The 16,847-nt window shown below is 36.3% G+C and overlaps 1 protein-coding gene across 6 annotated transcripts in view; it reads left to right on the top strand.

Annotated features, from left to right (window-relative positions):
• The first annotated feature begins 5,921 nt into the window (after positions 1-5,921).
• Ddr (discoidin domain-containing receptor 2) overlaps positions 5,922-16,847 on the top strand; it is a 166,235-nt gene continuing 155,309 nt past the window's right edge. For 4 of the 6 annotated variants that reach the window (XM_070292832.1, XM_070292836.1, XM_070292837.1 and 1 more), the window contains exon 1: positions 6,630-7,453. The gene's annotated coding sequence lies outside the window, so the exon portion shown is untranslated. Of the gene's footprint in view, positions 5,946-6,453; positions 6,562-6,629; positions 7,454-16,847 lie in introns of those variants that run through there. The other 2 variants (XM_070292833.1, XM_070292835.1) reach the window with 2 other exon arrangements.

The following is a 16,847-nucleotide window of genomic DNA, read 5'->3' as shown; positions in this document are numbered from 1 at the left end:
AATCGAGGAGCTAGAATGTTTAGGTCCATTCAGTGTGGCCATTCGTTAATGAAGTCGCGTGTCGGGATGCAAAGTTCATTTCCCTCTGAATGCGATGCGTCCGAGAATCATAATTACTGTATTCCTGGCGCATACCCTTCCTAATGCGATACACGCTCGACGACTAACCTTCTAGTCCCTTCCTGTCGTCGCAGAATCCCAATTAACTTGGACCAAACGATATTGTAAACGTGTAATATATATGATCTTGTATGATCTTTATTTCGGCATCTATTACAAATCTTGAGATTAAAATTCTGAAATTCAAATTTGAAAACTTTTTCCTTGCATCATTTCTTCGTTTTTGAACGATTAATTAACACATACATATATGTATATATCTTAGCGTGTATAAAAATAAATAACTTATATATTAATATTCTTTTTTAATTTCTATATTAATATATAGATTATTTACTTTTATATATATATATATTAAGATTTTTTTTCTGAGTTTTTCCAAAAAATCTTATATGTATTAAAAGTAAAGTAGAAAAAAAATATGTACATATATTGAATAAAAATTTAGCAATAGAAATCTAGCAAGATGAGAAAAGAAAATCTTTGTGCCAAAGATAGAAAAAATGAAAAATTATTTTTATTTTCCTACTACATCGCATTTCCATTAATTGATTCTCGTGCATATTCCTGGTATAAATATGTAACGTAATCCTCGCAAATATATGCAGCGAAATTGATTAGTATGCGGCGTCCCGGTGTCGCGCATATTTATCAATTTCTAACCGGGCTACCGAAGCGTCTCGCATAATAACGCATTCATGCAGGATCTCCTTTGATCCTTTTGGTGAATCGATTTCGATATGGCGTGGAATGCCGATACATCCGGACGAGCTATTCGGACATCCTGACGAGTCTCCATGTGTTCTATGAACTTCCCTTTTATCAACCAAAAACGGCGCTGGCATGGCATGCACCCTATGATCGCGCAAGCATCCGTGGCACGAAACGCGCCCGCGCGCAGTCACGTATAGATCGTATGGAAGTATACGTGTATGTGTTAATGGAGGCGATCATATAACGTGATCTACCCTCTCGCGCACGGCTATAACGTTTCGATTATAGGGTGCTGCTATTCGACCCGGTTAAACCATCGCGCATGGATTTAGTCGTGGCTCAGTTCCCACTTCCAAGTGAACCAATCATTGCCAAAGCCCGATATCGAAGTCGCGGTATATACGTCAGGCTAGGCTAACGAATACATTATGCGAGATCGATTAAGACGTAATTGCCGTTGAGTTAATCGAAATTCCATGTACTGATGATAATATCATTTAATCGCAATCTTATATATAGATTGCATTTTATTTTATGAGCATTCCATGTTACCAATTTATATTATGCCAGTTAGATGATTGGTTAAGACACGTTAAATATTTAAGTTTATACAATAATAAAGTTATGACAATGGATCATATGAATAAAATGAGAAAAAAAATGCTTTCATTCATATTTGTTAAAAGAATATTTAGAAATCTTTACTAAATGGAATCAGCTTATTATCACTGATAGCAGTGGTTTTGATAATTATAGTACTGCAATCGCTGAAATCTCACTTACAATGAGATGAGAAGAATCAGTTAATTGCAGTGGTTGAAATTTTATTGCCATAATCAGTGAAACATAAGACAAAAGAGCAAAGCATGATTGTCTTTACTTAAGATCAGTGAAATTGATTTTCGGTAAATATATATATATATATATATACATACATAAGTAATATATTAATATATAAATAATATAAATATATAAATAAAATAATATAAAAATAATATAAATAATATATTATATTATATTCTAAAATAATTTATCAAATTTTGAAGGTATCTTTTTTTATTATTTCCGAAAGTCAATCTTTCCATGACACTTCTTTCTTCTTTTCTCTCTCTTCCAAAAATTATAAAATATCGAATTACAGGAATCACGATTGAGCAACGTGTTGAAATTAATTGCGGTGTACGATCGGTATTGGGTTTAGGTAGGGCAAGCAACCGAAAACGGCGTACCTACAAGCGAGCAGCTAATCAACGAGGCGAACTGCTCGTATGTTGACAGTACCGTCGATTTCTATTCGAAGCCTTGCGTGTGCATTGGTGTGCTATAACAGTATGTATGCCTATCGTACATGAATATATATACCTAATTGTACGCAAATGGCAACGTTTTACGTTTCCTTCTTATTCACTCCAATATATCGTTTCTCCTGTATATGAACTTGTGTGTTCAAACACTATAATTAAATATTTGTAAACCGAGCTGAAAAATTGTAGATCAAATGGACAATTGAATAAGTGTCAATCATATCAAGAAGATATGTGCAAATTATTAGAAAACTATATTTAACGCATCAAACAATTTGCTTGTATATTTTTAATTTTGGTAAATAAAGGAAGGCAGAATTCGTATGGCTCATTTATACATAGATACTCATTTTAATTTTCTTTGAAATAAAAATAGCATACTGAATAATAGAAGCGCAAATGGAAGTGAAACAAAGCTTACATTTTCATTAAAACAATACTATTTTCCCTTTTCCATTTGTAAAATCTAATTGTTGAACACAATAAAAAAAAAGAATGAGTTCGAAACTAGAGTGCACTGGTTTATAGAGACCATCTGCTGCTTATAGCGAAAGCAACTACGTGCATCTCCTTATTCATTGATGTTGTTGACATCGCTCGTTGTTGATGAGCAAATTCAATATCGCTCTGTTTAAGAAAAATGAATGATGGATTTTAAGAGAGATACAGTTTGGTTTTTCTTCTATTATCTTAATAAATCAAACTCAAAAATATATATATCACATATCCTGTCTGCGTGTGCGCTCGTACATAAAAATATATACGCGAGTTGCGTGTAAAAAGATTTCTTCGGGAATTCTGCAGATCTTTAAAAACCGCGATTTTCTGCGCATTATTTCGCGTCTCCATTCTTCTGCGTGAGACGTAGATAAATAGATAAAAACGATATTAGATTTACCCAGAAAGCAAATCTTTTCACGTAACCTACGCCCGAAAAAACTCGCACGGAAAGCGATAAACGATGCGTCACGGCATGTTTCGCGATATCAATCCGATCGTCGTGAGCGACATGCGTATGAAATATATTTCCGAAAATAGATTATCGGTTCGGCGATACGGAAGGTAAAAACGCTGAAGCATGTTGTCAGGAATGCGATTCTATATTCCGTTCAAATGGGATAAAATATCAAATACGCGATTCAACAAACTAGATTCGATATGCTTATAAAGCTATTGCTTATCACGAATAAATCACGCGGTCCTCTATCATGTTGATACAAATATTTATTCCTTGCGAGAAAAATAAGATAGCGATATCCTTTGTACAACGTTGAAAGGCCAATGTTATATTGTACCGTAAGAGACTTTCGACAGATTCGACGACGAATATTGAAAAGGTGAATATAAAACGATCACAAAGACTTTCGCAAGGACACATTTTCATATATAGTCGTATATGTATTTATATGGGGTAAAAAAGTTCTCTCCGTATATTTCCGATAATCAATTCCTTCGTCGTCACGTAGAAAACGTACGATGACGTTACCGTATACGCGATCGTATCCCTAATGGAAAGTTTTCTTTTTCCGTTGGACTGTATTTTTCGTTGGGCGCATCGAATATCCTTCCTCGAATTTCATCGCGACGTATCTCGTATTTTGCGCGCTTTTGCATGTACATATACATGAGCGTCCATGAGAAATCTGCGCCGTCATATCGGTTTCTCTTCTCAGGGATCTAGGAATCCCTGATTCGTTTCGCCTGTGCATTGTCGTTCGTCAGGCTACAGTAAAATCCTTTATCTGCTTTTCCGGCTGCGTTTTAAGGTAAGGTATCAAAATAGCTTTCGCAGATTACACATCTCTCGCGTGTACACTGCCACAGAAAGAATATATATATATATATATATATATACATAATATAATATTATATGAACTAACTTTTGTCATGAAATTATGTAACAGCGCACATAATGAGCTTTAAGATATTTGAGATTGATAATAAGAGTTTAGATAAAGTTAGAATTTCAACTTTTCCTTATTGTATTCATAACGATAAGTAATAATGATATATTTATACGTTAATGATATATTTATACGTTTCGATCGATTGTAATCGATGTTCAAAGTATAATACAGATATGAAACGCTTGTAGTATTTCTTTATAAAGTGGACAAACGTAAATCTGGTATGAAATTGTAGATAAGGCATGGCAACCTTGATTAATGAACGATTCTATTGTGTGCAAAACTAATTCCATCTTTTGACTAATGTACTTTCATGATGGAAAACCATCAGACAAATGTGCTTTTGTATGTATTGTGAGATATATATATATATATATATATATATATATATATATATATATATATATATGTAACTTTATTTTATAATTATAAATTTAACAGAATAGAGTTGCCTTGCATTATATATGAATATCGGATTGTAAAATTGTCAGAATTAAAATTTAACAGAATGTGTGTGTATATATATTATTAATAATAACATATATAATAAATATTACTAATAATAATAATAATAAAAATATATAATACAAATAATATTGAATTATATTGAAAATATTTAGAAATAATAAAACGACTGGATCAAATTAAAATACTATATGCTATTAAAAACGGATTTTTAATACGCAAAATTTCTGTTATATGCAAATAAATATGAATAGATCTTGTAATAATAAAATAGATATACCAGTCGATTAGAAACATATCTTTATTTTAATTATAATTATATTGTAAAATGTTATTTGTTTACTTCACTGATTTGAAATAATTTCGTGAGAGCTCAATAACTTTTATATTCGTATAAAATTTATTATTTCACAAAATTACACAACTTTCTTGCATTCGCTAAAGGAAAATTATAATTAAATCATCTGCATGCATCGAATAAATTTACTCACCAGCCGTTGCATCGCCGTTACCGTCGTCAGCTGCTTCATTTTTTATGCCAATTTCTTCTCTCTTTCACTTCAACTTCACACGCATACTCTATCGCAGGAAAATAAAAATACTGAAAAAGATATACATGGTCATATAATAATGATTTTGAACAACATGTCACGACGATATCGTTGCGATATTGCGTTCAATACTCACATCGTCTATTTCGACGTTCGCATAGAAACGCGAGGAACGCATGTAACACAATGTATGAGATGCGAATTTTTTCTGTCGCTATACAAAAGCGGAGCTAAAATCGTCAAAAAGTTCCCGTGATGCGCGCACAATATAAATCTCTTTTTTTTCCTCTTTCAATTCGAACGAACGAAGTTTGAACGTTAATCTTTTTCGGACGTATCTTGTTCATCAATTATTGAGATATTGTGTCGATATTCAAAAATTTTGTCTCCTCAAAATGGCTACGGTATACGCGCGCGCGACCGTTATTCAAAACGTACGGCAACGTGCCAACGTGAAATACGATCGCGCACACCGCAAAACACGTTAAGCGGTCACACGGTATGTGACTTTATTTGGCACTCTCGATATCGATTTACACGCGCCCATTTTTTCACTTACGCGAAAGAAAGCGGTCAATAGATGCGAGCAAATAGCGCGGAGGACCGCGATGCCACTTTGGTTACGAATCGAAATCCCGCGACACTCAGTGCGATCTAAAATGACACCGCGTATGTGCACCGTGTGCATGCGCTGCGGGCTTTACAAAGAGTCGAATGATAGTGATAAATAGTGACATAGCACACTCGACGAATACCCTTTACGCTTGAAGATAGTACATACTTGCGGGCCTCAAGCGCATCGCATCTAAATATTCGTGCATCATGACTGTTCGATAGTTGCGTCTTCAAGCGTGAAAGAATTCGTAACGCCGAGTAAATAATATGTAAGTAATATAATGCGTAAGATATTTCTCGGTCAACAATTATTTTAATTAATATTTATATATAGTTAAGAAAACAATAGGAAAATATTTCGATTTTTGAGAAAGATACGATTGTTACTTTAATAAACGAATGTAGCGGTAACGCTCGTCACTCGTGCTATAACGTGAGAGATAAAGATGCAATGATATACTGCAATATTTACCTATTTATTTGACATTCGTCTAAGAGTCCTAGAATCTTATCAAAATATGCCGAAAATGTTATTATCTCGCTTTGAAGACAAAATAAGATGATCGATTCGTTTATACGCGAAGCGCCGTTCGTGTACGCGAATGTGCATGAAGTATAAATATTGTATATAGTCAATCATTGAGTATCGGGCCGTTCGCGTAGAGGACAACGCTGATTGGTCCGACGTCACCGGTCGGCTGTACGCGGCTCGTGGCTTTCGGCCCGCCGAGCTCGAGTCGAGTCCGCTCGCTCAGTCGTACTCGAACCGCGCATCGGCTAAGGTCGTGTGGCGCGCTCCCTCGCAAGTCGCGGTTCAACTGTGTGCGTGCGCGCATACGTCACTCGCCACGCGCGAGACTTACCACGTTGGTCACCTTGTGTTTCGTACGTATACATTGACACGTTGATAAATATATATATATATATATATATAATATGAAAACTTTAAAGAGTGCACTCGCGACGAATAGCGTTTTCAATTATCGTCATCGTCAGGCGTCTCGATTTTAAACAGTCGTCCTTAAACCCGCGTTGATCGCTTTTTAATTGTGATAAACTCGAAGTTGGAATATCGAGAGCGCTGCTTTACCACGTTATTTGATCAGCAGCACGATTCAGGTAATCACGCACCGCTGTAAGCTTGTCACGCGAGACCCCTCCACCCTCCCCTCCCCCCGCCCAACAGATGTTTAGAGCAACGCGATGAAACTATCGTCGTCGAAGCTCGCAGCAGCCGTCTATCGAGATTCTCCGCCTCTACCTATGTTACGTTCCAGCGAATGAAAAATCCGATAACGGGGCGTATCGTTTTCCATCGAGAAGGATATCGCGGCGACGAGGACGACAGCGCGAAAAGGATCTACAACGATTCTACAATACATCGCGTCTTCTTTCAAAAGACAATATTTGCGTCATTTCGCGCGCCGATCGAATGTGCGTCGATTGACGTTCAAATAAAAGTAATGACGTCAAGACGCGCGTAAATTTTCTCGCGATAGACGAGGACGATCTCTCGGCGAGTGTGAAGGGCGGAGGTGAAAAGATAGATCGTTCTCGATTTAATCTGGCGTTGACGTGACCTGACCCAAACCTAACCTAATCTAATGTAACTTTTGCACAGTGTCGAACTTCACCTGGTCTTCGTCCACCCCTGTCGTCCGTCGAGATTACGTGCGTGTAAGTGTGTGTGTGTGTATGTGTGCGTGCGTGCGCGCGAGACCATTCTACCAAACTGTGTTCGTCGAACGAGAGATGTAACTTCGCACGTTAGCTGGCGGTAAGTAATTATGATTGCCCTATTTAAACAACTTTTTGACGCAAAATGTGCCGAGAAACTATTGATCAGTGGCTATTCTTGAAACGAGAAATGTATCGCTCGAGGATAAAATAATGTGGAGATTGCTGAATTACATATTCAGGCTATTTTAATTAAATCCTGGCGTATGTGTACGCATATTATTTTACTTTATATATATATATATATATATATATATATATATATATATATAAGAGAGGGAGAGAGAGAGAGAGAGAGAGAAGGAGAGGTAGGGGGGGGGAAGAAAAGAAAGGGAGAGAGGACAATATTAATCAACATTTCAAACCGCGTTTTGCGAAAATTTCTTTCTCTTTTGTTCCCCATTTTAAATTTATTTTATTTCCTAGTAAATTAGATTTTTTGGTAACCTAAAAAAAAAAAAGAAAAATATACACGCGGATAATGTATTGTGTACGTGAAAAAATTTTTTTAAAATTTAGTATAAAGGGTAACGAGGTCGAGAAATTAGATTAATGTAGAGAAGCGTTACATATTCGACATGCAGAGACCAAACATAACTGTTTTCATTTATTTATAATATCATAGATAAAATAATATGATATTTATTATAAAATTTTCTCTTCTTGATCTTTTAGATCTTATTTTATTTAACATTTAAAATATATCGAAAATCGTGACACGCTCTCTCTTTTTCTCTTCTCCTTGCAAAGCATGATTGATAATACTTATGTATAATAATGCATACCAAATTATAAATATGCCTAAGATATTCATTATATTTATCTGATAAATGTGTAATTTTTCAATGGATTTAAAGCACATAGAATATTGCGGAAAATAGAAATATAGCTTTCGCGCGCGCGCGCGCGCGCACACACACACACACACACACACACAAACCTTTTATCTCGAACATCTATAAATATTCAATTATGCTCGTCATGGTATAGGTACATGAATATTTAACTATCAGTTATGAAGCGCAAGGACAGAAGCGTATCAAAGTTACATAGAGCTTTGTAATAAATACATTTCTAGCTATTACTTATGCCTTTAATCATGAGATTTCTTGAAGGAGAGAGTTGATCGGCATGTAATTTGGTTAACAATCCCATGATATATTTTCGAGACAGACGTCATCTTTGAAATATTCATCTTTAACTCTTTGCTGTCTCCATCGTTCCCTTTATCTTAATCAAATTAGTATCGAGTCTTTGAGATAAAGTAAGGGAGGGAAAGAACTGAAGAGATGTACAATAATTGAATAGAAATATAAATTTTGAAATATATCTTTCAATAATAATAAATAATATTAATACGAATAGTATGTTTTATCTATAATTTATTAATAATATATATATTTTTTTTAAATATTTAATACTCGAGTGTAGAAAAAGGCGTGGGGTTACACAGAAATAATATCCGTCCGCGCTTTAAAGGTTCGTCGAACCGCGAGAGATCCGACACTCGCGTATCTCGTTGGCATATGGCGCCGAAAATAGTCGGCCGTTTCGAAGCATCTTTCTGCGAGGCGTTTAGGAGTAAGTACGAAGAAAGATAAAGAGGGTGTGTAGCGCTGGCGCTAATTGGTTAATGTCCGTCACTACTACAATATATATTCTCCGGTGCGGTAGGCGCAAAGAATTAAAACCAGATATCAACTGGCGAAAAGAGAGAAGCAGAGAAAGGGGTCTTCGCAGCGATTTATTTAGCAAGATTGTTTTGATCTTAGTTTCACGATCATTTAGAAACGCGAAAGATATATATCACAGTGTAATAGAAAATATTTTATTCTTTCTTTATTCATTAAAAATTATTGTAAAACAATTATGAAGGCAAAACTAGAAATTATATCCGTCGTTTCGACATTAGTTATATAATCTCGTGCGCATTCTTTTTCATTTTCAATAGTACGCGCGATCGTCGGATTCGTTCGTCTCGAGATCTTGTTGAGGTCATGCAATTACGACCTTATCGTGAATATATTCCGCGACCTCGAGGCACGTTATCCCGCAATTAGCAGTAGTCGGACGTTTACTTTGGCGCGCGACACAAAGGGAACTGTCTCCGTTATTTAAAAAAAAAAAAAAAAAAAAAAAAAAAAAAAAAAAAAAAAAAGCGTCAGATCCAAGAAAGAGACTTTCTTCAATCTTGTCTCGGCTCTTTTGCAATTAAGTTTTAGTTCTAAAACTGCTAAATATGCTTGTGATATTTATCATAGTTTGAAATTGGTTATGTTAATGCCAAGAAACTAAAATTATCTCATCAATACGCGTGTAATGCATTATTAAATTTCATTTACAGAACTTACCTATATTGAACTGCGTTAATTAATTTCTACAAGCAATTTTTGTATATATGTGCGTGTGTGTGTGTGTAATTTACATAATATGGGCAAATCGATGATCAGCTTACCGAGAGTTCCGTTGTTTGGATTACACGCGTATATTTACTGAATATTACAGTAATTACGCTTTTATATGCTGGGACGGACTTAATACGCATGCATGCAAAATGTATGCGGCGGAATTCGAAATTGCGGTTTTCCGCGCGAGCTAATTGAAGATTATGAAATAATGAGAGCAGAAGCATGCACATTCTTCTTTAAAAAATGCGCGATTTTAAGGCAGGTTACGATTATGGCCCTACTGTATCATAAATATCGTCGCGCGTTATACACTTATCTTACATATTGTGCGCCTCGAGACATTTTTCAGGTTGTAGTATGTCTGCGTTTTGTTTCTTGATATCTTCTATACGTGACTACAAATAAATATAAAGTACCATTATCGAGTCTGGCTTCATATTTTTGCGTACAAGCGCACGATTCTAAGCGATCGGTAACCGCGATTCGATTCTCGCACGTACAACGAAAGTATGAGAAATTGAAAGATTCTAGATAGGCCGCCATGGTATTCGCCCGCCGACATGTAAGTCCGTAGTCACGTGAGGCCGAGTGACTAACACCCTCGTCTCTTGACTACACGGGAATACACTTATGCGCCGGGGCATTCATTTTCCGCTATCGTGAGCCGTACTTCTCGCGCAAGTGGCTCGCGAGATTGAAAAATTCTAGATAAGAAGATGTTAAACTGCATCCTTCCCGCCCCTTCGAACGCAGCCACGTGACTCACTTTCTTCTCTATTAATTCACTTTTAGATCTAGCTGGAATTAGGACACCTGTGTCGATAGCTTCTCGATAGAGTTTTATTGAAATATCCTAGTTTTCCTTGCCGTGAATTAAAGTCTCATAAATTTCAACATATCTTTCATGTAAGAATAGTATGCTAAAAGAAATACAATATGTAGCTGTGCGACAGGCATTTTTACTACACGGCGTGCATGCGCGAAAAACACTGACTTTATACACTTCGAATCGATTAATTATGAAACGTGTAACAATGATTAATCAACAAACGTTATATAATTTGATATTTCGTTTAACATTTATTAATTACAATTGACCGTTTGGATGTCGCGAACGAAATTTCACGTATCATCGCATCTATGCTACTGCACAATAAATATTCAAGCGAACAATGTCGCGCTTTGTAAGAACGGCATCGAATCCGTCGTATTTATGGAAAATTAATAGCATTCCGGCATCAGAAGGATGGAATGCGAAGTTGTGAATTCCTTTCCCGCGTTTTCCGCTTCCAATGTGAATTTATTCTGCGCGTAGCTATGCTTAATTCGCTGGTAATTACGCCGCGCTCGCGTACATTCTCTTCGCTTTGAAATTTCATCGTAAACGCACAGTCATCCGCCCAGCCATCCGCGAAACAATTTCATATTTTCAATGTTAAACTCAGAGCGAATGCCAATATCGCGAAAATTTCTCGCGAGGTACCCCGACTGTTGCCCCGCCATTGCGTCCCGACGACCCATTTGCATAGGACGACCGTTGCTGGCACGGCGGCATTTTCGCGCGACGTTTTTATTAGCTCGAGGCAGGAAATTTCTTTCCCGCCGTTTTGCGAGAATCTGAATTGCGCTCGCTGCATCGCGAATCCGACAATACTCGTTTCTGCACGACAAAAGTAAAGATCTTTGTTGCGCGATTGACGCCATTAGCGTGCACCATTATAGACGGACGGGCGCATTTCAACGGCGAGTGCACTTAAAATTTCCATTTACTTGCTGCATGCAGTTCTTCGTATTGACGAAAACGCATCCCTTTGCGAAGAGGATTGCCGACCGGATGAAATCCATCTATCATCTCTTCGCGATCATTGTCACAAGCGTGAAGAAAAATACGCGTAGGAATATTTCGAAGTACAAAGGTAACACTTGACCGAAATAGCGATGGAGAAGAAATTTGATCGAAAACGCTATTGCGTGTCTGGTAGCATTTTGTGAAATCGGAAAATTTTTCAAGACCCTTCACGTTATTGACAATTTAGAGCGAATGTTTTATTCATACAGTTCTGTTTTTGTATTATATGCATTGACAACGTTTGATTTTAGCATAAATAATATATTTTCGTTATTTTCGTTCCTTTTATTTTAAACAATGCATGTGGAAAAATTTAATTTTTAATAATAAGTTTGAAAACTTTTATTAATATATTTTAATAATATATTTTTTTCATTTCTGTTCCTTTTATTTTAATCAATGCAAGTTTAGAAATGTTGAACTACGAATATTATTTTTGAATATTCTTGTTTGAATTCTGCAGAAAGATAATCAAACTTTGTGCAGTTTTGGCACACATAGTAGCCATTGTAAAATCGATAAGAATGCCATCTGTTTTTTTTTTTTTTTTAATACTATTTTGCCCCGACATTAAGTTCCTTATACGCTCTGCCAGATCTCGTTAGCTTGGGTTCCCATTACGAGGGTGGTGTATAACGACCTAGGAAAAGTAGTTGAGTGCTTAATACAGTAATCAAGGATAAAAGTCGGCCGTTCGCATGAAAGGTGACGAAAATTGGAAGGACCTTTTTCCCCCAAAAAAATGTTTTTAGTATCCCGCACATTCGGGGAATATAGCTAGATTATATCTCGCACCTTGATAATACTCATTACGGGAGACATTAAAAGGGAGAAGAAATTAATTTTTCCGCGGAAACCTTATTAGTGACAAGGCAGATATATACCGGAACATCATTAAAACTTTAAATGTTAGTTTTCGGCCAGTGTTCTTAATTATTTTAAAAACACACTGAATTTAATCCTTTTTAAATAAACATCTCAGATAAAAATCCATACGATTAACGTATACATATAATACAAGTTATAATCTACTTACATAATTTATTCCAAACTTCAAATGTGTATATACACTGTGGTAGAATACTACGTTCCTTATATGTCTAGCTTGATATACCTCCAACGAGTTAAGAACTGATCTATTGTCAATTTAACTTTCGGAATTTGCTAAGTCAACACGTCAGTATGTAATATAAAGTGTAAGTTTTGCCAAAGTTTATAGTATACGTCGCAACGCACATGGCACGTTAGCTTTTGCATAAAACTGTCGTTTTCTTCAATAATACGTCGAGTTATTTATCTCACGATTTTTAATATTAAACGAGAAAGTTCCAGAGACCGAGATAAAATCGGCGCGTATGAACACTTGATCGTGCCCACGCACCTTCTTCTAGAAGGGTGCGTTTTGCTCGCGTGCTTTTCTTTCTAATACGAGAAGCTAGACAGACGTTATTGAAAATCCGTATGCGAGACGGCATCGGCATGACGACGAGATCGAGGCCAACGACGACGTCGCAACAGCTCGTATGTTCAATCTCCCTCTCTTTCCCTTCTCCAACGAAGGACGCGCATACTTTAGCCACCCCTTTTAAGTATTCCTGCAATAGCGCCGCGGGCCATGTGGCGTGTAACCCCAAGGTGAGTTCCTAGCCTTGTAACCAGCTAGGAACTGCGCTAATATCTTCGTCGTTGGTCGAAAGCACCAGACAGAAGCGCTATGTAAAGGAGAAATTCTTTCTCGAAGAGAAAATTGACAGTGTCGATCTAAGAACAAGTTTGACAGTGAAGTTCGTCGTGGAATTCACGGCGGTTTTACGTTCTATTATGAGATCCCTTTTAATGTAAAGTTACGCAGATAAAATAGCTCGGTTATTTGTCTATTCAAGCTTGCAATCTCGAGCAAGTTTTTTCTCTCGTGAAAAATTATTTATGTATTTTAATATAAAGGAAGGTATCCAAATTTTAAAGAAAGTCGACCGGGAAACCTGTGTTTCATGTAGAAAATCAAGTAGAAAATGTAAAAATTGAGAAAAGTTTTATAAAAAAGAACATAATTTTATAAATTATAATAAGAACATGTAGAAAAGTTATATATTGATTAAATAATATAAATCGACATCAATTTTCGATTCAATATACACTAAGCATAAATCTTTGCAATTTATTTTTTAATTACAAATATTATATAATATCTTTTGTTGATTGTGATACAACATACATATGTTTAAAGATATAATTTGAAATACTATTTTTTTTTCTATTTTTATATAAATATTACGCTGTTAAAACAAAAAGCTATACTTTACAAGTTTTTATATTTATTTTGAAAGATTACTCATTCAATAAGTTAACAAAGAGTAAGAAAATTAGTCGCGAGCAAGTAGTTAATCAGTGATGTAGAAAAAAATCTGGGTACAACATGGTATATTACATATTTAGCTGGTGAATAACGAGCCGATATTGCTCGCAAGGCGCTGCGCGTTTAATCAAAAGCAATAAAATAATCGATATCGATGTGGCCGTGTAAATTATTATTGACACTTCGTAATAAAGCAGCTATTGGAAAAATAAGTTAACACGAGAAGAGGGAAGAGAGGAGAGAGCGGAGACGTCCGTGTCGCGAGAATTGAGATACATCTTATTGGTTCCTGGGGACAAGTTAGCCGGGAAAGCGCTGCACGGAATTTCCACGTAAACGTTGCGGTACATGGCGCGTTTTCAGGGCATCTCGAGAAATTGATGCCCCTGTGGGAAGGGACAGCACTTTCTCCTAAATAAGGGACTCGCGCGGGGTAGTCGCGCGAGTTTGGAAATTGTGACCGCAACGCGACCGACGAGAGTTTCCTTGTCACGTGCGACTAGGATCGCGCTCCCGGGATAAGCGCTTTACTCTTTCGCCCCCTTTTCCGTCTGCCACCGTGCACGCTTCATTTCAGGAACAAGCCAGATACGTTTATTGTCATCTAGCGTGAGCCCGGAAAGTCGGGTCATCGTTCTTGTAATGGTACTAAAGTAATCAGATTGAATATTTCTTTGTGCAACTTGTAAAATCATTTTTTAATAATCTGCCTTAAAAAATAATAAAGAAAATCATAAGATAAGAAAAAATAACGAGATAATTTCATAGATTAAAAGATTATTATTATTTTATTAGATCATAGATTAAAATTTAATTAAATTCATAAACAAATATAGGAATTTTAGCCCAATTTTTTTTTAATATGACTTATCGTGATTTTATTTTAAATTTATCACGTGATTTTTATTACTATGCATAAATTTCGAGAAAGATCAATAACAGATAAAATAGATTCGTGCAACGATTTGGATGTATTGCAATTTATAGAAGGAAATTCGTGCCAAAGATCTCTTATTGTTTATGTTTGAAACTAGTTAGCAATAGATATACTCTCATTCGATGGGAAGGTAGATGAAGTCAGTAAACTAGGTAAGCTAAACTGACAATCATAGCTTTAAAAGCACCGTACAGCCGAAACTTTTGCCCAGGATTCCGATCCGTAGAAATTAGTCGGTTAAACCCGAGACTTGTCGAAGTTTTGTATCACGCTACACTTTCCTGTTCCTTCATTTGGCACGTGAGAAGATTTTAACGGATACTGTAGCGAAACGCAAGGTGCAACGTATATATGGCCGTATACGAATCGAACAAGCGAAAAAATATAAAAGAGTTCGCCGCGAATAGGTAGAATGAGATTATCGATCATCGTGAACTATTGTAAAATTTTTTTATGCGACCATTACGCGATTTAAAACACAAAAATTACAATATCTGCCATGCTTGAAGCTTTATCGCTTTTTAACGTTACCGTACGGACCAATATTAAACGCGACATAAACGGTATAGTAGCGGCCAATTTGCTACGGAAACGAAATGGGAGAAAAAAATACCGTAGACCAGTTGAGAGTTTCGGTCGCGGCAAAGTGCGCTGTGGACGCATTTTATTTTACACAGCGGACATGCCGTATCAGCGTGGAAAGTGGAGCACGCTCATGTAGCCATTTCTACACCAGACATTTTCTCGTGCCTTTGCAGCTCTTCCTCGTTTTACGTCCCTCTTTCCTCTTCCTTTATTTCATTTTCTTTTTAATTTTTTTGTCGTATCCAGAGATGCGCAAATATTTTACGCGAACTGATACCAGTGTACAATATATGCGCGCTAGTACTGTAAATGATAGCGCGAATATATTTTGCTGAGATGCGGCTTCTTTTTTACAGTCGAAAGTCGAATATGTCAAAAAATAGAAAGCTCGTTTAAAATATAATACTGGTAAATTTAAGATAAATAAATTCTCCGATAAATTCTGCTGTCATTTTGACTCAAAGAACAATAGAGTAAAAGTCCTGATAATACGCGCTAAACGTACTGAACGGGAAATATAGTATGTAGAAATAAATTTTCATATATCTGTCGGTCTGTCTCTCTTTCTCTCTTTTTCTCTTTTTTTTTTTCTCTGAGAGAAAGAGAGACAGACGGGTAGATATACAAAATTATTTCATATCTGTAAATTGAAATGGGCCATTATTGTTGTATCATGCAAATCGTTAATTTCCTTCCTCGGTGATAACCAAAGTAACATTGTGATTGATTACCTTGCATACGATGTGTCACGCGCGTATCGCCCGATAAACGACGCATAGTTATAATAAATTTCTACGGCTGCATTCGATCAGCAACGGCGTGTTCTATTCGAATCCCGGTCTTTGCTATCGTTTTGTGCATAAATCGCATCGCGAGGCAAATAAAGATTCTGCATGGATAACGATGCACGTTCACGATTCAGCGGTATGAATGATAGCGCGAGAAACGTTGTGCCAGGGTTTCACCTCAAAACGTTTCGCCTCTTTCTCACGGTAGAGCAAATAAATAGTTATAATTCGTTCGAGTTAAATTTTTGTATGTCTTATTTCTCAGGAAATGGCAATGATTACACTACGGGTTTTAGGAATCATGTAATTGTCGCCAAATTAAGCTCAATCGGTTTCCTAAACAGATTGAATTTGCATTGTAAAAGAGAAAGCGATATCTTTTTTGCGCTAGATTTTAAAATTGCTCAATGATGAATTAAAGAATAGCTTTATTCGCTAAATAGTCTGATGACACATTTGCACCACTCATCTTCGCTTCCCTGCTCCCCATTATGCCCGATAAATTGACTGC

This window comes from Polyergus mexicanus, unplaced genomic scaffold, assembly GCF_030449975.1.
Source record: "Polyergus mexicanus isolate NDT 795.1 unplaced genomic scaffold, iyPolMexi1.0 SCAF_3, whole genome shotgun sequence".
Classification (NCBI taxonomy): Eukaryota; Metazoa; Arthropoda; class Insecta; order Hymenoptera; family Formicidae; genus Polyergus; species Polyergus mexicanus.
This window is presented reverse-complemented; position numbering and strand designations above follow the sequence as displayed.